Source organism: Pleurodeles waltl, chromosome 6, assembly GCF_031143425.1.
Source record: "Pleurodeles waltl isolate 20211129_DDA chromosome 6, aPleWal1.hap1.20221129, whole genome shotgun sequence".
Lineage (NCBI taxonomy): Eukaryota > Metazoa > Chordata > Amphibia > Caudata > Salamandridae > Pleurodeles > Pleurodeles waltl.
In genome coordinates this window covers 1,344,553,446-1,344,574,209 of record NC_090445.1, presented here as the reverse complement: position 1 = coordinate 1,344,574,209, position 20,764 = coordinate 1,344,553,446, and positions in this window count along the sequence as shown.

Sequence of the window (20,764 nt, the reverse complement as noted above, 5' to 3'; positions counted from 1 at the left end):
TTTAGCTATCTCAATGGCATCTTTTAACGTAGGATTTTTCGCAGCCCACAATCTCTCTTGTATCTTACGACTGTTGCACTGTACTATAAGTTGGTCACGTATCATCTCTTCAGTCATTGGACCAAACTGGCATTTTAGTGACAATTCTCTTAACCTGGTGACAAAATCATCGATCGACTCCCCTGGACCTTGTTGCTGGGTATAAAATTTATGTCGCCTAATTACTATATTGCGACCCTTTGCAAATCTGATTTCTAAGTGCTTACGTACATCAGCATAAACATCCACATCATGTTGATCTTCCTGAATGGGTAACGGAGGTAGGTACTTGAAAATGTGCTGTCCTTCCTTACCCAAAGCATTTAATAAAATAGCTTTTTTTCACCCCAAGGAAAAATTACGCCCTATCAATTGCCTCTAAATAATTATCAAAAACATCTAACCATTCTTCCCACTCAAGTGATGGCTCACCCGCTTGGGGTAAGAACAGAGGTGGTGGTACAATGGCCTGTAAATCCATATTGTTATTGTTCAATGACGAATATCATATAAACGTATATCTATAGCAATAATATGTATATTAAAACTTAATGAAATACGCCAACACCGATTCCCCCCCCTAGTGCACTGTCTCCGCAAAGTACTGTTAGTGCCAAGAAAGCATGAAAAAAAACAACACAAAGATCAAAAAAGTTTCAGTAACATGCGTGCACATCGCAGAGGGTCCCCATCATGGCAGCGTGCTGTCAGAAGAGCAAAGAAAATGATCCCCAAATCAATATAAAGACTGAGTATTAGCTCAGTATACGCTGTCTTAGGTGTCGGTGTGAGCATCAGAACAGCCTCTCCTCTAGTGCTTGCATACCGGAAGTAGTCCTTAGACAGATGCCGGAAAGAACACTGACTGCTAAACAAAATTGTGTTCCTGCGCACTCTGAACTGCAGGGTTACCAAGATGACGCTGCGCTCCTACACACTTTCGCTTGCTGTGTGCGGCACTCAGATGAGATTTCACTCCCACACGCTTCTGCTTGCCATATGGCACCAAGGTTGCATTGCGCTCCCACGCGCTTTTGTTTGCTGTATGGCACCAAGGTGACGCTGCGCTCCCACGCGCTTTTATTTGCTGTATGCCACCAAGGTGACGTTGAGCTCCACGTGCTTTCGCTTGCTTTTGTGGCACGCGTGTTCCACCAATGTTTGAGTTAAAGCTGCACGTGCCCGTATCAAGCGTTGATATGTAACATATGATGACTTGCACCACAGACCTCCACACACTGGCCCAGTTAAAAACCTTAAACAAGACACTGACCGCAATAGTTAGCCTTGCTCCTACACGACCTCCTTGGCTCCCAAACACAAAGTCTGACGGAAAGCAGCTGCTGATCTAGAGACAACTCAGCACACAATTCTTACACAATATCTGTCTGCCATCTCACATCTGAAACGACCGCAGCTGATCGGCGAAGTCTCTGGATAACATCAGATTAAGATTCCGACGCTCCTTACACAGTGCTTTTCCTTTCTTTGAGATAGAGATCACACCACTCCTTCACTGTAAAAGCTGGCTCAAACTCATCGCCAAATTTATGTTGTGAAGGACGGCACTGGCACAGAGATGATTTTGTAGTTAGTTTATTTTCAGTTCCAGTAACAGATGTGACCTCCACCTCAGCCAGCTCCCAGTAACCGTCTGAGGCGGAATGTCACGGTTCCCATGACAATCTACAAAGATTCTATTCATAAAAAACACACATTATAACAGACTCGTTCCAGGCAGAGGGTGTGGAGCCGAGGATGAGGAACTCTGTATTGTCCGAGTTCAGTTTGAGGCAGCTATCATTCATCCAGGTGCCGACAGCTTTCATTCCTTCATGGAAATTGTTTTTATTGATGGCCGGGTTGTTGGTGAGGGAGACTATCGGTTGGGTGTCGTTAGCATAGGAGACGATGTTGAGTGGTGGCTTCTGACGATGGCGGATAGTGGGGTCATGTAGAGGTGTGGTTCAGCGAGGATCCTTGGGGGATGCACAGCTGATCTTGGTGGCTTCTGAAAGAAAAGGGGGAGTCAGACCTCTGTGTTCTGCCACAGAGGAACAAGGAGAGCGATTGCAGTGCTGAGTCTCGGATGCCGGCGTCATGGAGGCGGGTGTGTAGTGTGTTGTGTGAGACTGTGTTGAAGGCAGCAGAGATGTCTAGGAGGATGAGGGCTACGGTTTGCTCCGCAGTCAAAGAGGGTGTGGATGTTATCTGTGGCGGCAAAGAGGGCTGACTCTGTACTATGGTTGCTTCTGAATCCAGACTAAGAGGGGTCCAGGATGTTGTTGGGTTTCAGGAAAGTGGGTAGTTGTTTGTTGGCTGCCTTCACAATGACTTTGGATGGAAAGGGGAGAAGGGAGATGGGCCGGTAGTTCTTGAGGTCTGTCGAATTGGCGGTGATTTTCTTCAGTAGAGGTTTGATCTCGGCGTGTTTCCAACTCTCTGGGAAGGTGGCAGTTTTGAAGAAGCAGTTGATGATATGCCAGAGTTTGGGAGCAATGTTGCTGGCTGCGTTGAAGATGTGGTGAGAGCAGGGGTCAAAGGGAGCTCCTGAGTGGATGGTTGCCATGATGTCGCAGGTCTCTGTGTCGGTGATGTTGTTCCAGCGGAGGAGGGTGGGGTGGTGTGGTTATACTTCGATCGTTGGGCTGTGGTGAGAGTCGTGGGGGGGCCCTGGGTGATGAAGCTGCCGTAAATGTCTGTGATCTTGAGATGGAAGTAGTTGGCAAGGTTTTTGCAGAGTTCGTGCGACAGGAGGATGTCAGTGGAGTTGGGGTTGGTGAACTCTTATATGATGGTGAAAAGTTCCTTGCTGTTGTGGGCATTTTTGTTGATGCAGGGTGAGTCTTTTGGTGGTCCTAATGAGCTGGTGGTGATGTTTGACGGCATTCTTGAAGGTTTCGTGATTTGCAGGTGTCTTGTCGGTGTGCCACTTCCTCTCTAGACATCTGTAGACCTGTTTTGATTCTTTGAGTGCGGGGTGAACCAGTTTGCTTTCTTGGTTGTGCTTCTGTAGTACTTGAGGGTGGTGAGGGTGTTGGTGCAGATGGTGATCCATGCATGGAGGTTGTGTACTGCGGTGTTGGTGTCGTCATCGGCTTGGGGGGGTGTTACATTGACGCTGGGCGTGAGCTGGGCTTCAGTGACTTTGTTCCAGTTTCTCTGGGGAAGTTGGACAGTGTGGTGTCGACCGATGGGTTTGTTGAAGGTGAAATTAATGCAGTGGTGGTCGGTCCATTGGAGGTTCGGTGGTGTGGCTGACGTAGATATGGTTGCTGGTGAGAAAATGGGGTCCAGTGTGTGGCTGGCCGAGTGAGTGGGTCTGGCGACTAGTTGCTTGAGTCCGAGGTTGGCGAGGTTTTTGATCAGGGTGGTGGAGTTGTTGTTGTTTGGGTATTCCAGGTGGAAGTTGAGGTCACCCAGTAGGATGTAGCCCTTGGATGTAAGGGCATGGGTGGAGGCTATGCCAGCAATGGTGTCGCAGAATGGGAGGTGGGGGCCAGATGGCCTGTAGATGAGGGTGCCCCGCGGAGTGGTGTTAGGGTTAGTTTCCATCTGGAAGTGGAGGAGTTCCATGTTGGTTGTGGAGTCTTTGGTGTTGGTGGATGGGTGTAGGGATTCTTTGTGGATGATGGCGATGCCGCCCCCCGGGCGGTTCGTGCGGGCTCTGTGGATAACCTTGTAGCCGATTGGGAGGGCGATGGCGATGTCAGGAGCCAAGGAGAGGTTGAGCCATGTTTCCATGGGGAAGGCGATGTGCAGGGATTTGGTGTCGATCAGGTTCCAGAGTTCGATGGTGTACCTGTGGATGGAGTGAGTGTTGATCAGGATACATCTGAGGCTGTGATCTGCTTTGAAGTTCCTCAGGGTGGGCTTGAAAGACGGAGGCTGGTGAATCTGCAGGGGCAACAGGTGAAGGGTCCCTTGGTGTTGCTTAGAGATGCCTTCTTGCAGTTGTTGTTGTGTCCTGGTTTGAGTGCGATGAGTGCTGCAGGTGTGTAGCGGTGGTGGGTGAGAGGTCCAGGGGTCCTGGCGCTGGTCGCGGATGGGCACAGACAGGCTTGCCTTAGGCGCGCTTTCGGTGGTGCCGCGCAGCAGACACCATTAAGTAACATGGGGGGAAGAGGACAGCTGGGAGGCAGGAATGGCTCGAAAAAGGGGGGCAGGGCCACAGGGACAGCAGCAGAAGGGAGAACGATGAAAAGAGCACAGAAAGAGAAAAAGGCACAGAAACGGCACACTAAAGAAAAAAAGAAAAAAGGGGAACAAAGCAGAGAAGGAGGAAAGCGCCAAAGTAAAGGCACCCAAAAACAGCACACAGAAAGGGAAGGAGGAGAAAAGAGAAGAGGCAGAGGGCAGCCCAGCAGAAGAGCAGAGCTCTCCCACTAGGCACCAGGGATGAGATGCAAGCAGACGCCTGAGGGCAGAGGAGGGCCTTGAACTTCTGACAGAGGTCACAGTTCGAGTCAGAAAAGGCTTCCACTTGCAGGTGGAGCTCTGCAGAGGTTACTCTTTCTACCGTGCAATGGTAGCCATGACGTAGAGAGGGGGAAGGAGAGGACAGCAATTACTACCCCTGACGGGGCATTGAAATGCTTTGCAGTGAGTAGCATGCTACTCTGAGACCCAAAAGGATTAGTGATGCATTAATATAGGGAAATATGAGTACAGTATTAGTATGAGTTGATTTGAGCAGAGAATATGTGAGCTTGTTAGTAGGTTTGAATAGAATAATGGAGGGATAGAGGAGGGAAGAATCCAGAAGTGTTAATTGGGAGTTTATAGTAATAGGATGAGGCTTGGGATGAGTAAAGGAGAGATGGAGGAGGGAAAAGTGTGCAGAAACGGGTTACAGAGATCATAGTAGTAGAATGGGTTTTGGATGAGTCAATGGTGAGATAAGTGAGGGAGACTGTGGTAGGGTTGTTTGGGAGATCATAGTAGTAAACTGAGGTCCGGGGTGAACCACCAGTGGTAGAGGAGGGAAGGGCTTTGGCAGGGTTTTTCGGAGGTCATAGTAGAAGATTGTGTTTGGGATGAGTTCCGATAGATTGATAGAGGTATAGGTTGATGGGGAGACAGACTAAAGCTTATGAGAGAGATTTCTCTTTTTTTTTTTAAACATGTTTTCCTCTTGTACAGTAGGACTAAAGTGATAAATAATATGTAAATACTTACAAAGGGAATATATGTGTAAGGAATATAATAATCGCTATAACATGTTGAGATTTAAAGCTGTGTTGTATAAACACAGAGTTACAATGAAACAGTACCCTGAACATCAGAGGTCAAAGGTTCCTGATCAACAAAATAAACCTGTCTCCTGAATCTTTTCATATAGAGATAAGGAAAGATAGAGATTAGGAAGGAAGTTTGGGTGATGTACAATACACAGAGTCCAAAGGATCCTTAATTACTGTGAAAAAGCCACGGACAAGTTGCTAAATGAAAGAAATTGGGAGGCACAATATTGAATGTCTGCTTTATTTATTTTAGTGTTTTTACAAGCTAAGAGATGTTAACTGGAGCAGTGACATTGAAAGGAGAGATCCTTCTGGTATTAAACTTGGATTGAGTTGTGAAACCAATCACAACACTTTATTTAGAGAGTTAATATAGCAGGGATTGAAAAAGCTTTTGTCAACAACAGAACAAAACGGTTGGGTGTCCACCCAAATATTTTATTCCCCAGGAATCAGAAGGATGTCTGCATCTAAGGCAAAGAGAGATATGAATGACAGATGACATTGGCATGATGCTTGAGGGATACAATTGAATGCAGGTATGAGTAAACGGAGACTTGAAGTGCCTGATGCCGAATAGTTTAACTTGACTGAATTTGTGACTATTCAATGTGGAAATTGACAGTCATCCTTTCAATGTTATCACAAGGCCTCTTCCAGTTTGTCTGTATGATTGAGGTAACAGATATTGCATGATGAAGGTACTGTGGTTACGAAATCTGGTAGTGAAAGGTATCCCAACCAAGTTTATTTTACAAAAAATACATGTAGTTAATTATGAAGAATACATTGAGAGATTTCGGGTTTTTCCTTTGAGAGTATCCTCATATTATGCAAGGATGTTTTTCGTTGCGCACGCGCACACACACAGGCACACAAAGCGAGAAACAGATTTAGAACGATTAATAAATAATTCAAAATACATATTTTGAACTACTAATCACAGACGTTTCCACTATCATGTTTGCTACAATTAGATGTACCCTTTTAATTTCTTTATATAATAATTTAATTGAATTATATGTGTTTTGTTTGTTGCCATGGTCTAATTTTCTTGTAGGTGTTAGGTTGCCAAGCACACAGAAATTCATAGATAGTGCTGTATTATGAATGAAGATAGTCTCATAATGTTGACCTAATTGAATAGGGAGGAAATATGTCTCATTAAATTGCTAATGTGTTTAAATAGCCGAATACTTTTGACAGCTCGCTACAGTGCAAGACTAGATTGTGCAGTTCAGTGCAGATCTCACATAATAACAAGGCTTCCCTCTTTTGGACCTGATTGCATGATTCCTGGTGGGGGTCTATGCACTGTGAAAGGCCTTGTTGTGCAGAGCAACTCTGTAGTCAGCCATTAAATGTGGGGATGTACATGTCAAAATTTTGCCTGTCCATTGCCTCTGCTTCCCAAAATGAATGAAAGATGGAGGACTCCTGCTGAACGCAGACCTTCATTCTTGAGGAAGAGACTCCAAGGTTTCTCAAACAAGATTACAATAAATGTGTGAATCCTTATTTTATTATTTACCTAGGGGCGATACAGAGTATAAAGCAGCATCATTAATGCTAATGCATTTTTAGTATGGTAGAACGCAAAGAGTTAAAAGAATTCAGACCAGGTGGCTTTCCTTTCAGCAACAGGAATGGGACAAGTGAAAGTGGTCGGTGAGTTGGTAGTGAGTCGGACAATGACATCACACCTCTTTGCAAATCTGGGAAATGCTGTTATCGAGACAGATCATGCTCATCCATTTCATGCAGCCAAAAAATGGGACATTTCAACGTGTAAGATGCTATACAAAATGTTCACGCCCACAGCTTAATTTTGATAGCTCCTATGTTTTCCTTTTCTTCAAATGTCCATTGTTTTATGAGTTCATTTGATACTTTTCCTTTACATTGTGAAATGTACTTAATGTAACTGTTACCACAGTGTTTTATGTCGTAGTACCAGTTTTATCAGAAGTCATGACAATGCAGTTTTATCATTGGAAGTCTTTAGTACATTGGTAAGAAATTTGGGCCAGATTTACTATTCTTTCACACAAAGCAAAGTGCTACATTGAGTGAAAGAAAGAAAGGATAAATACTCCATATCTTCTAAGATATGATGCTCTTCTGCTCTTTACCACCACTGGCGCACTTCAGGCAGCCTCACAGCAACGCCATGCTGCGATGGTGCCTGTGGTATGGTAAGGATTGCTTTCTGCAAGAATGCATATCTTTGTCCACAAAAACAACCCTTACAGGCAAATTCCTCTTTTAACGCATTCTGAAGCACGCATGGAAAAATGAAGTAACAAGGGCCCGTATTTATACTTCGTTTGCGCCGAATTTGCGCTGTTTTTTTCGACGCAAATTTGGCGCAAAACTAACGCCATATTTATACTTTGGCGTTAGACGCGTCTAGCGCCAAAGTATGGGCAAATAGCGTCATTTGTTTGCGTGAACGCCTTCCTTGCGTTAATGAGATGCAAGGAAGGCGTTCCCGTCTAAAAAAATGACGGTGACGCAAATGCGTCGTATTTATACTCCGGGCAAAAATCACGCCCGGGAGTGGGCGGGGCAAAAAACCCCGCATTTGCGCCACTTTTTAACGCCTGCTCAGGGCAGGCGTTAAGGGCCCTGTGGGCTCAAAATGAGCCCACAGGTGCCCTCCCATGCCCCCAGGGACCCCCCCTGCCACCCTTGCCCACCCCAGGAGGACCCCCAAGGATGGAGGGACCCACCCCAGGGACATTCAGGTAAGTTCAGGTAAGTATAATTTTTTATTTTTTATATTTTTTTTTGGTGGCATAGGGGGGCCTTATTTGTGGCCCCCTACATGCCACTATGCCCAATGACCATGCCCAGGGGACATAAGTCCCCTGGGCATGGCCATTGGGCAAGGGGGCATGACTCCTGTCTTTACTAAGACAGGAGTCATTGAAATGGCGTCTGGGCGTCGAAAAAAATGGCGCAAATCGGGTTGAGGCGATTTTTTTGCCTCAACCTGACTTGCCCCATTTTAAGACGCCCTAACGCCATTTTCCCCCTACGCCGGCGCTGCCTGGTGTACGTGGTTTTTTTCCACGCACACCAGGCAGCGCCGGTCTGCTAGCGCCAGCTAACGCCATTCCATAAATACGGCGCCCGCATGGCGCTTCAGAATCGCGTTAGACGGCGCTAAATTTTTTGACGCTAAACTGCGTTAGCGCAGTTTAGCGTCAAAAAGTATAAATATGGGCCAAGGTATTTCTCCTCATTACACCTGTCAGGAAGGCACACCATTTTGGTGCAAACCTAGGTTTACAAGTGTTTGTAATTCTGAGTTTGTGTAGAAATACATGGATGAAAGCACAGGAGCACCCATGCTCCCCCCATGCAATGCCTACCCAAAGCAAAATAACTCATAGCAGTGCTTTGCACTGCGTTGCAATACTTTGCATATAGTAAACCACACAAAGCCAGGCAAATCAACTTTGGTTGGTTTAGTAAATTCCAAAATAAGTTTTGTGTTTGAGCTGAGCCACAAAAGTAATGCAAAATCCTGATAAATTTGAGCGTTTGAGTGTAATAACATAGGTAGGGAGTTCATTGTGGTCAGGGATATGTTTTTAGGACTCAGTGTAGGCTTGTCGTAAGGGCTATTAAGTGTTCTTATGGCTCAGGATGGGGTTGAGGTATTGGGAAGTAAAGATTTTTAGGGTTTCAGGTCAGGTTAATGTAATGGGTAGTAAGGGATTTTTAGGGTTCAGGGTTGGGTACAGGTAGGGGTTAGTAACATTTTGTGGGTTTAAGTAGGGGTTGAAGTAAGGGCGAGTAAGGGGTTTGGGGGCTCAGGAAGGGGTAGAAGGGGTATCAAGAGGTTTTCAAAGCTCAGGTTTGGGTGTGGTAAGAGACATAAAGGATTTTTAGGGCCCAGGGACGGGTTGTGGTAAGGGACAACAAGAATGTTTAAGGCTCAGGAAAGGATATAGTTCTAGGGTAGTAATGTTTTTTTAGGGTTCAGAAATAGGTTGTTTTAATGAGCACTAAGGAGTTTTTAGGGTTCAGGAATGAACTCCATCAAGGGTTAGTAAAACATTTTTTAGTGTTTAGAGATGATTTATTTTAAGAGATACTACGGGTTTTTAGGGTTCAGGTTTGGCCAGTACTGAGTAGTGGTAAGGGGTTATTAGAGTTCAATGATAGATAGTAATAACCGGTACTAAGGGATTTTTAGGCTTCAGAAATGGATCATATTAAGGTGTACTAAATGTTCCTTAGGGTTCAGGAATGGTTATATAAGGTGTGATATGCTTTTAGGGACGTTAACAGTATATATTAGGGGTTAAAAGTTTTTAAATAATTTTTGGACATTATTTTGGTGGTTCTGGCTGTCTGAGTAATTTATGTTTTTAGAGGGTACATGTTAAAATGTATATAATTTGAAATAAGTTTCAGGGACACCTATAATGCTTTGTCGGAGGTCAGGGATTGGTAATGTTTTGGGGCAGTTTTTTTGGTAGGTTTAGGTTTTCAGAGTATTTCATAAATTATATATTATATATTGGTATTTCCTTTCAAGTTTGTAGGTTTTAAGTGATGGGTAGCATGGACTGTAGGCTTTATGGGTGCATAGTGTTTTTTAGAACACTTTTTGGTATTTAGGTTGTCTGGTTATTTCATTTATTGAGGTGGGGTACTTTTTAAAGATTATATTATTTGTAATATGCTTTTAGAAATGTATAGCAGGGTCGTTAATGGGAAGAGTAGGCAATGTTTTTTGTGACAGTTTTTTTAGTTGTTTGGCTTATTAGTTTTTTAGGGATACATTTCTTAATTATAATAATTTGTAACACATGTTAGCAATGGTTAGCAAGGTACGTAGGGGTTGAGGATAGTTAGTGTTTAAATGCTTTGGCTTTGATTTTAGGCTGTTTATCATTTTGGGTTTAAAAAAATTAGCTCTTTTATAAACACATTTAAGGTTACTTTTACATAATTAATTTCATATTTAATTTAAAATAATTTTCAGACAAAGCACCAATACATCCTTTTCTTTTTCAGCCTAATTTCCTCATTGAAAATGATAAATTTATACATATTTAAAATTCTTTTCATTTCTATTATGTTATGAGGTTTTTTAACACACTTGAAATTTTAAGCTGAATATAAAATAGTTACATATTAAAAAAAATATTTAGTTATAAATCATGTTTCCCCACTTAAACTCAGGTTCCATTTACTGCTAATGTGAATTGTCCTCTGTTTTTGCCTCAATTTGTTTCACATTTTCCATATTTTCGTCTATTTTGTAAGTCAGTCTAGCACTATCGTTGTGAGGTAAGAAACTTTGTTACATTTTTACTGTAGGAAATGGTTTGTCTTAGGTAAAATATATGAAACATTTTTCCTGTAACAATAGTGAGGATTCCTGCTCTTTTTACAGGGTTGACTTCATTATTTTTATTTCTTTATTAGTCTGTTTTACAGTAAACTGTACTCACCACTTTGAGTTTAGTTTGAATTATATTTTAATCCTTGTCTCTTTTGATGGATGCTAATTAGAATTTCTCTTTTACTTATAAATGTGTGCATTTATTGGATTGTTGGATTATTAATATAATTTAGAAATTGGGTTTCTAGTTTACAGAGGTACGGACCTTGATAAAGCAGGACTCACAATCAGAGTCAACATAAGACACTAAATTAACCTATGCTTGCCCTCTGGTGGCTTGGTACAGAGCAGTCAGCTTAATTTATGATGCATGTTTAAAGTATTTGTGCAACATTTCAAATAATAAAACAGTGAAAACACTAACCAAAAAGATACCACACCTAGTTAGAAAAATAGAACTTATTTTAATTAATAAAACAAGATAAAAACAACACAAATCTATAAGTAGAATTGAGCTGTGAATTTTTAAAGAATAAACTGTAGAAAAACACTTAAAAACAAGAAGCACCAACCAGGGTTATCTGTTCGATCCCGATCATGACACAGTGTCAAACTTTCAGGCTGATCACAATGAGGCACAGGCCAGCTACAGGGACCCCATTGGGCCCACTGAACAAAAGTACCTTAATCCTGGTTGCATCAACATTAAGGATGAGGGGAGTTGGCTGAAGCAATGCATCAATGTTGATCACCACAGTGGTGGTAATGCGGCAGTCCTTCCCATCCAGTAGTGAAGACGCATCAATTTTCTCCACATAAGGTGAAGCAGCTCCAAAGATGTTGTGCTGAGGCTGACCCATGCTGGAGAGAAAATGTGTTGACTCCGATCCAAGCAAGGGGGCCAATCTTCTAATTCCGATCCACACAACAGGTGAGATGCTCCAGTTCTGATCTGCGCAACGGCAGCAGTGAATCTTTTCAGCTGCAACAAACACCTTAGGCCCACTTCCAAGGGTCCAAGACTGGGATGGCACCACCTGGCAGGCGAGACTCACAGATGGTAGAGTCCAGGTGTAGATGTAGGTGAGTTGGAAGTTTTTTTATGTCACTGAGACTTCAATGAGGAGACCAGTCAGCTGGCGCGTACAGTCTCTCCTGGTTCTGGGTGGAAGAGATGCAGATCTAGCCCTTCTCAAAACCAGACAAGAGGGCATCAGGCAACAGGTCAACACAGCAACGCAGTAGTCCAGAAAGGTAGCAGAAGAACAAAGTGGCAGTTTTCTATCAGCACAGCAGTCCTTCTTTCTGGCGGAGTATCCACCTGTCCAGAAGTGTACGGAGTTGGTGGTGTCAGAGATCCAGTACCTATAACCAGTTTGGCCTTTGAAGTGGGGGAGACTTCAGATATAGGCTTTTGGAGTGCACAAAGGTCCTGCCCTGGCTCCACACTCGCTACAGGGGACTATGCAGGCATTTGTGTGGGGACATGCCACAGCCTATGCAGGTGTAAGTGAGGCTGTGGCCAGATCCTCTCTCCCATCCTGCCTAGGATGACCCTTCAAGGCCCATTAGGGAACATCTAAGCTCTCATCACGCCTCTGCTCTCATTGTTTGTGGCTGTATAAGAGGAATACACAAAGTCCAGCTGTCACCCGACCCCAGACATGTGATCAGAGACAGCCAGAAGGCACCTATTGGCTAAAGTAAGACAAGGACATCTTTCTAAAAGTGGCATTTCCAGAATTAGAATTTAAAATTCAACTTCACCAAAAGAAGTGATTTTAAATTGTGATTTCAGAGACTCCAAACTTTTCAAAAAGTATATATTTCAGATTGTGAATTACACTTATAAGATGTAATAAGGTAATCTCAATGTTATTCTATGGGAGAGACAGTCGTTGTTGTAGTGAAAAATGACTTAGGAGTTTTTTCCACCACCAGGACATGTAAAACTTAAACGTACATGTCCTTCCTATTAAATACATTGCACCCTGCCCTCTGGGTTGTCCAGGGCCTAACTGTGTAAAAAGGGCAGGTTTGGACCTGGCAAAGGGGCTATTTTGCCAGGTCGACTAGGTTGACATGGCAGTGTTAAATTGGACATCCAGGTTCGGCAAAGCAGGTCTGAAATATGGTTAAAGGGCTACTTAATTGGATGGAACAGTCAGTGTTAGAGGCCCACACGTAGCATTTAATTTGCAGGCCCAGTGAGCATGTAGTACCTTTACTAGGGAAATATAAATACATTAAATATGCCAATTGGGGATAAGTCAATATTACCATGTTTAGGGGAGAGAGCACAAGCAATTTAGCCAGCAAAAAACATGGTAAGAAAAAGGGGAGGAGTAAGGCAAAATGTTTAGGGGTGACCTTGCAGAAATGGCCTTTTCCAACAATACATTAATATATGTTTTTATTTAATATATGCCATATATTTTTATTATTAATATATGTTAGACCTGGTATCCTTGGTGTGGTTTCCGCGAAATTTGTGCCTTCGAACCTCCTGTTTTTCTGACTTCATTTTTTCTGGCTTTAGGATTCTGTCCACTATTAACCAGTGCTAAAGGGCAGGTGCTTTGTACTCTAAAACATGCTAATATTGGCTTATCCACAATTGACCTATTTAATTTACCTCTAAGTCTTGTTTAAACTGCACTATATGTGCCCAGGGCCAATAATTTAAATGCTACCGGTAGGCCTGTAGCACTGATTGTGCCACCCAGTACAGTAGCCCTTTAAACATGTCTTAGGACTGCCACTGCAGAACATGTATGTGCATTTTTTTAAACTGCCATTTCCACCTAACAAGTATACATACTTGTCAGGCCCAAACCTTGCTTTTTATTACATATATGCCACCCCTAAGGCATGCCCTATTTAGCTCCAAGGGCAAGGTGCAGTTTATTTAAAAAATAGGACATGCACTTTAAAGTAGGTATGTACCCTGCCCGAGTGGGGCCCACAATCATACTAGAGATAAATCAGATACACAACCTAAATTAACCTGTGCTCACCCTCTGGCAGCTTGGCACACCTTAAATTAGGTTGTGTATTTGACTTACTCTGACTAGGATTGTGGTCTTACATGGACAGTGTGCATACCTCTGCCAACTAGAGACACAATTTCTAACAATATATTTTAAGTGTCACATTTATTTTATTTATTTTTATTGTGAGCAGTAATAATTATTTTCTTTCAACAATGTTTATTTTAAAAATGTGATTAATTTTTACAACACCTTTATAGCAAATAGATATGGTTATAAATGTGAATAATTTTATGTTTGTTGTATTAATATATTTTAAACTTTTTTGGTGGAGTTTGTTTATTGTGATGTTTTAGAATTATTTAGAGCCTGATTACGATTTGAGTGGTTTAACTGCCACAACTCCAATATGGTGGCGGGGAGGTGGCCATCAAGTCAGAGGCCTCACCACCGTCATATTACGATGTTTCCACCAGGTTGACTGGTGGAAACAGTGCCCATTGAGAGAGTGCTGGCAGAGGGGGTCCCTGCATTGCCCACAACATGGTCATGGTCAGTGCAGTTGCCCCCCTGAGACCCCGAATGCTGTATTTCTGTTAGCCTTTTTCATGATTGGAACCTCATCATGAAAAGGCTGTCAATCTCGGCACCACCAAGGATGACCACACCTTTGACTACTGCCAACCCATCGGGATCTCTGTGGAGGTGGTGGTCTCCTGGAAGTCTGACCACTAGGATCAAAATGTGGGCGTCTGACTGCTAGGAGGGCATTGGTCTGACCGCCACAGTGAGTTTAGCAGTCCGAGTACCGCCAAACCGGAATTCCGCTAAGTAATGTAAAAACTCCACGAGATTCTGCAGAGTTCTGCCCACCCTAATTTAATGAGCACAGATTTGTTGGCTGTATAAGGTGACTGTCACATCACTACAATCACTGAAATCCCAAGTCAGGTAGCTCTCTGGATGAACACTTTCACTTCGGGAATAGATGTTTGACCCCGAAGACACAGGTTTGAAAAAAAAACAGTGGGAAAACCTGCCTCCTACTGAGGTTGATAAAATTATTGACTTTAGTTGGATAACATTAAACAATACCCCTGAGAGACTCCAACTGTGCAACTGTCTCCCTTCACAGGCACCTGACACACTCTCCAAAGCATAGTGCTTACTGATTTGCCAAGAAGCAAGTTCACTACGGTCCATGCACTTGTCATTTTCAATAACAGGAAACAACAAATAAAGCAGTGCTGAGAGGAGGAAGATAAACAAAATCATCTATAGACAACAACACCATGAAGCTGGCCAGGCACAGAGTCATCTTTCAGAGCTGCCCACTGGCTCAGTACCTGAAATATCAGCCTTACCATCAGTCCAAGATTGGGACCTGTAGCTGTTTTGCTGTACAGCTCCCTGCTGGGACTGCTTCTCCTGTACACTTTGCTGTCAGCTGCACATCTCTTCCCCGGGATAGGTCCAGGCAGAGCCTGCTTCTACCTATTGCACAGCTCTCTGCCAGGATAGCTAATTTGCATGCTGCTGCCTGCTGCTAATGTCTCCCCGGGACAGGTCTCATGCACTCTGCTGCCTGCTGCACAGCCCCTGTGCACACTGCTGCCTGCTGCCTAGCTCTCCCCCTGGACAGGTCTCATGAACAGCACAAGTCTTCTTCTGGACAGGTCCAGGGAAAGCACAGCGCTCCCTAGGACAGGTCCTGTGCACACTGCTGTGCGCTTCGCAATTCTCAAGAGAGAAATGTCCAGTGTATTACACAGTCTGGGAGTACAGAGCAGCTCCCCCATAGGGACAGTTCTGTGCACACTGCAACCTCTGAGTGAAGCACATCTTTTCTCCATAGACCATCCCTTTGCACACAGAGGCCCGTATTTATACATTTTTAGCGCCTTTTTTGCGCTGCTTTTTGATGCAAAAGCGGCGCAAACGGACAAAATACAATTGTATTTTGTCAGTTTGCGCCGCTTTTGCGTCAAAAAATGACGCAAATGCAGCGCTAAAAAAGTATAAATATTAATGAGACTGTGCATGCAACATGGCGCTCCCCCTGAGAGACTCAGTCTGAGAGTGCAGCTCCACCCTCATGCAGTCCAGCGAAGCAACCCGTGGCATGAGAGTGATGTGCTGATGTTTTCCAGAGACAGGATTCACTCAGTGAGTGAGTATTAGAGCCATAACATGCACAACTCTTAGTGGAAAGAAAGCCAACCCACACTTTCCCATACAACAACACAAGCAGGTGACAATAACAAGTATTACCATTCCTTGTTCAAATAGGTTTTCGGTTCTATCCTCTAATTCTGTAAGTCCTGGGCATTTACAAGAAGGAATTGACAAAGACTCCCCGGATAGGAAGATGGGCAGCAATGAAGCTTCTCAGTTAGCTATCATTTCTCAGAAACTAGATGATGTTAAGTGTCTGCTGGTATCTTTGATGGACAAAATCTCTGGACTCTATGATCAAAAGTCTGGTTGTAATTGCATTGTGCCGTATAAGTCTGTTCCTTCCTCTGATTCATTGACGGAAACCAAAAAACCTAGTTTCTTTACTTTAGGTGACAAATCGACATCTCTTTTTACACACAATATTGTTAGGGGAAGTAATGGCAGCTCTCCAAGGCATGGCAGGTCTGTCTGTCAGACCATGTCTACAATTAATGAGCGAATTCCAAAATTAGGTGTAAACAAGTGCGGATCCACCTCTGGAAGGGGGGATAAAGGTATTCCCTGTCTAAAAACTTCTCAGTTAAACTCAGGTGGGATGCCCTCTGCAGCACGTTGTCGTGCTAGTCCCCGTTCAGCTACACACCCTGATTATTTGACATTCTCACAGACCTGTGACTTCAAGGGTAGGTCAAGAAGGAGGAGGGAAGATGCCATTATATATTTAACTAGGATGCCAAAGCTACCTCAGGGCAATAGAGAGTTGAGTGACTCTCTAATTAATAAAGTCATTCCTTGGATACGTTCCCAGAGGAATTGTCTCTCTGTTATCAGTTCCGATATATGCGAGGTCTATAGATATAATCAGTTAGGGTCGGAATCTGATTATATTTCGATTCTTTTTAATAATAGTAGTCTAGTCAATGATCTCCTGGCCTTCGACATACGGACAGGTACATTAAGTTCAGGTAGGGAATCGAATCTTAGACTTAGTAGTCAGCCGCCTGGGGTCCCGTTATGCAGAGGATGTTGTACATCTGGAACTATTGTAGCTGGGGTTATTCCTCCCTCAGACAACTCTTTAACATCTAAATCTGAGAACCCTTCCCCCTTACTTTCTGAACTGGACTGACTGATTGCCCCCTGCACAGTACTTCCTCAAACAGTAAACGATGAGTTTCAATTTACAGGGACTCCATCCACTGCTTCTCTATTGAGAACTAAGTTAATATCTACGCCTCCCAAAATCAATATTATATCTTGGAATGTTGCAGGAATTAAGTTAAAGTTGGGTGACTCGGAATGGGTAAGCCTTGTTAATAAACAAGATATCTGTCTTTTTCAGGAAACTTGGACTGCAGAACAGATATCCATTCAAGGCTTTACTACCTATTTTTCTGCTGCCCAACCTGCCTCTGGTGGCTTTGGAAGACAGATAGGAGGGTTAATGATTTTATTGAACAACAAGCTAGAATGTGACCACTCTATGATAAAGTTTAATTCCTATGATCTGCTGGGTGTGCAACTCACATTCTGACCTGGATTTAAGATGATAGTTCTGAATACTTATGCAAGATCCGTTCCCCGTGGGTCAGAATCAATTGTTCTCACCCAGCTGACGGATTATATAGAGCTTTTGGACTCGTCAGATTTTCTAATTATAGCTGGTGACTTTAATTGCTCTTTTGTGTTGGACAATACCATCAGCAATCTGACCACTGAGGAGGACGAATATTGGGGTATTCCCTAATCTAAGGAAATGGCGTCTCTGCCTGCTTCCCGTGTTGCATTTCAGTTGTCTTCCCTTTGTCTGAAATATTACCCTGAGAGAATGTAACGGCTGCACTAAATCAGATCCAGAGCGAGCTATTACTTTCAAGCGAGGGCTTTCCTTTAGTACTATTGATTATATTCTGGTGGACATTAGGCTATGGTCAAGTTCACTGGACATGGAAACATTACCTCGCCTGGACAGTGATCATAATCCTTTGTGCCTTGTACTGACCAACCACGCATTTTTAAGAGTCCAGCATTCAACGATCACTAACGTCCCACTCCCTTACCTGAATCATAGACGTTCTCGGGTCTGTTGGCCGAAGGTTGAATCCAACCCGTATTTGATTAGGGAAATATATTCATCATTTTAAAATCTTTTTGCAGATTATGAGGAACAAGAAGCCTCTGATATTCCCATTATGGCTATCCACAATAAATTGGTGGATTCCCTACAGGGTATCTTCTATAGGGAAATCCCTTCTAAACCGAGACTTGTTGACATCCCTCCTAGGGATTGGTACAATCAGGATTGTGTGCGAGCAAGATCTAATTTAAACAAGGCTGTAAAAAACTCTACCCAAGAGACTATTAAAGAGGCCCGACCTAAGTATGTTAATGCCCTGAAACAAGCAAAAAAAGACTGGGATAATGAGATATGGCAGAAGCTGCTTGAAGCAGTTAAACATCAAGATGATAGTTCCTTTTGGCGGCTGTTGACCTCCAGTTCGAAAAGGGGTAATGATGACATTGGCATGTACATTCAGCCCGAAAGATGGGTGTCCTACTTTTCTGGAATTTATGCTCTGCCTGCACCGCAAGCTCTGGAGGTCCCTGGATATGATGAGTGTTGGGCTGTTACCAAAATTTCAACTGAGAGCATTGTTTTTACCTTAGCCGAAACAACAGCTGCAACTAATTCTCTGAGGCCAGCTAAAGCCCCTGGTCAAGATAAGATTCCAGGGGACCTGTTCAAACTAGAACCAAAGATATGGGCATGGTACATTAACTTATTGTCTAATGCCATAGCAGCTGGTAGCCCTATTCCAGATTCTTGGCGTGGCGCAGAAATAATTCCGATTCACAAAAAGGGTGATGTAGGTTCACCTGCAAATTATCGACCAATCAGCCTTATCGATATCCTTCTGAAGACGTTTGCTAAGCAAGTCTTAGTTAGGCTTACTGAGTGGATCCAAGATAATCAAATTTTATCCCCTTTACAGGCCGGCTTTCGGCCTAAAACTAACACCATGGACCAAGTCTTCAGGCTGTCATTACTATTTTGGAAGTATGTCACCCTATCTAAGCAAAAACTCTATGTTGCTTTTGTAGATCTAAAATCTGCGTTCGATTTTGTCCCAAGAGAGAAACTATGGGGAGTATTAAACAAAATCGGTGTCCCAGGAAACTTAGTGCATTAAATTCAAAGGTTACATGAAAAAACATTTGCACAAGTTAGATGGGGCAATCGGGGGGAACTCACCGATAAAATAGATATTAGGAGAGGAGTGCGCCAGGGCTGTGTTCTTGCCCCAACTCTATTCACATTGTTTATTAACGAGGTGGTGCAAGTCGTTACCAACTGCCAAAATTATGCTCCATCCTTGAATAACCACAAAATTCCAATTTTGCTATTTGCTGACGATTCCCTCCTGATCTCCAGAACTCCTATGGGTCTCCAGGTACTTGTGGACAAGTTTAGTTCATTTTGTGGTGACTATGGACTCGAACTTAATCATAGCAAAACTAAACTTATGACCCTGGGCTGTGGCCCCACTAAGAGATATTCAATTTTCTATAATGGAACCCCCCTAGGCATGGTAAGCTCCATAGACTATTTGGGGGTGAGAATTAGCAACAATCTGAATTGGGGGGCCCAAATTGATAAAAGTTTAGCTCTTTTGGCCCAGAGATCTGGGGCCATTCTACATTTCCACAAGTCTACCTCTGAGAGAGTGATTACTCCAACTGTTAAAATCTACCGAGCTAAGGCACAGAGTGCTGCGATCTATGGGGCAGAAATCTGGGGGTCCTCGAACACTGGCAAGTTGGCAGTAGGGGAAAACAACTTTGTAAGGTCAACTTTGGCCTGTCCTCGTAATACCCCACTGCTGCCAATGCTCTGGGACCTTGGCCTTTCATGCATCTTAGATGTAATTGCCCTACGACCATTGCTTTTCTGGGTCCGAGTGTGGACCACCCCTGAGCTATCCACATATAAGGAGTCTATTCAAGACATCCTAGATAGACCAAATGTACTTACCATTCCTTGGTTTAATCACATCTCAAAATGGTTTTATAGATTGGGTCTTAGCGAGTTTTGGAGTCATCCAGAAAGTATAAGGAAGGATCAGAAGAACCATTTGAAAACTGTTTACTGGATATATGTCAGGGAAAACTATCTGCTGTGCTCAACACACGACAGATTGACTTCACAATTTTTTGATTTCAAATGGTATCCGTATCTGGAACCATTTATGGATACAATTCTTGACCCTTTAAGTAAGAGCTTATACATTCAGTTCAGATATGGTTGTCGGCCTCTTAAATCTTATGGTAGTACACGGAGTTTGACCACAAGATCTGATCCTTGTCCTAGTTGTAATCACACTTCAGAATCTATTGTACACTTTATGTTTATATGCCCTGCATATATGATTGCGCGACGGAAGTGGTTACAACCTGTGTGTAGAAATATGGGGATAAGACACTGCATGGCTGCCTTAAGGATTATGATGAGGGATACTTCCCCCCCTCTATCTTGTGCGGTTAGCAAGTATATTGTAGCTGCTTGGCATATACGTATCAGTTCCCTGGGGAAAAATGATGATGAGGAACAAAATTTAAAAAAAAAAAAAAAAAAAAAAATGTGTTTTAGCTGCTAAATTTTAACTATGCACCTAAGACTGAAATAACACCCCATGTTTAATTTAAATGATAGATACTAGGGGTTCAGGTGCATTTTGATGGAAAGTAATTTTATGTGTTTTAAGGCTGTACATATGTTATTCTATTTTATTCTTATCCCTTTTTAACTAAGCTTCTTTTTCTTTTTTTTATTCAATTGTTGGTTGTTTGCTTTTATGGTTGAAAGTAACCGAATAAAGCTATGTGAACTTGAATAACAAGTATTTGTTTGCATGGTACCTATTCTCTTCCACCTGTGCTGTAGTGGCTAC